The sequence below is a fragment of the Pteropus vampyrus genome, unplaced genomic scaffold, assembly GCF_000151845.1.
Source record: "Pteropus vampyrus isolate Shadow unplaced genomic scaffold, Pvam_2.0 Scaffold366, whole genome shotgun sequence".
Classification (NCBI taxonomy): domain Eukaryota; kingdom Metazoa; phylum Chordata; class Mammalia; order Chiroptera; family Pteropodidae; genus Pteropus; species Pteropus vampyrus.
The window spans coordinates 113,230-114,362 of record NW_011889147.1 but is presented as its reverse complement, the minus strand read 5'-3'; the positions used below and the strand labels follow the sequence as shown (position 1 = coordinate 114,362).

At 34.8% G+C, this 1,133-nt stretch overlaps 1 pseudogene; it reads left to right on the top strand.

Annotated features, from left to right (window-relative positions):
• Positions 1–987: 987 nt before the first annotated feature.
• Positions 988–1,106, top strand: LOC111731364 (annotated as a pseudogene).
• The last annotated feature ends 27 nt before the right edge of the window (positions 1,107–1,133 follow it).

Below are 1,133 nucleotides of genomic sequence, written 5' to 3'. Positions count from 1 at the left end.
GAATGATTTACCAATCCATTTTTCTTAAACTATTGCACCCTCAAAACAATGTTTAGATGTTCTTAGACAAGACATGTATACCTATAATTTTCTCTGTCTTGATAGATTTTCACTGGAATGTTCACAAACAAAGAATGTACTCAAGGGACTATATCCCAAAAGACCCCAAATCTCATAAATATAGCCTTGCTCTACAGTGACAATTCCTTGGCATTCGTCCTTATTGTTGAGGTATCGACACCTGGAGGTAATAATTTTCCTTTTATATTGATACAGAAATGCTTTTTCTCATTTTTGATTAGAAGTTAAGTTTTGGTTATTCTAAAGAAATAATCATTTGTTGAGCATCCACTTACCTTTGTGAGCCGTGGTTGCTGTTATCATGTATATCATTTTATTCAACACAATAATCCTATGAAGTATATATATTTTTAACAAAGTAATGAAGGGTTGAAGAGTCTATGTAAATTGTCTAAGATTCTGTAGGTGGTCAATGGCTATATTGGAATTTCATCCCAGGCTTGTATGGCTCCGAAGCTCATGGCATTTTCGACAATACTTTGTTTCCTTGTCATAATGGCACTCATGACTGACTAAATTTGTGTCAAAGACATCTATTTTCTTTAAATTTTTAAGCTTTTATTCAGTCTAGGGTCCACACTTAGTTAATATTAAGTTCCAGGTCTGCCCTGAACAAAGATAAAGAAGCTGGGAATTGAAGTTCAGACTCATAATTACAAGGTGTTCATAATGTGTTGTGGCTTTCTACAGTTCATTTAATTCACAATAACATTATTCAAGCATTTCTATTAAGAATAAAACTGTGACATATAGCTGGCTGAGCCCATGGCTTGATGCTGTGTGTGCATGTGTGCATGTGTGTGTGTGTGAGTTCAATCTTCTTGATAATGAATATTTGAAGAAAAATAAATATTATTCTTCTAAAATTTTAGTTGATCTTTATTGCTCAAGAAGTACCTAATACCTGTCTATGGTCATGCCACCCTGAACAAGCCCTATCCTGTGTGATCTCAGAAGCTAAGCAGAGTCGGGCCTGCTTAGTACTTGGATGGGAGACCACCTAGGAAGATCAGGTGCTATAGGCATAAAAAATAAAAAATAAGGGATTGTAA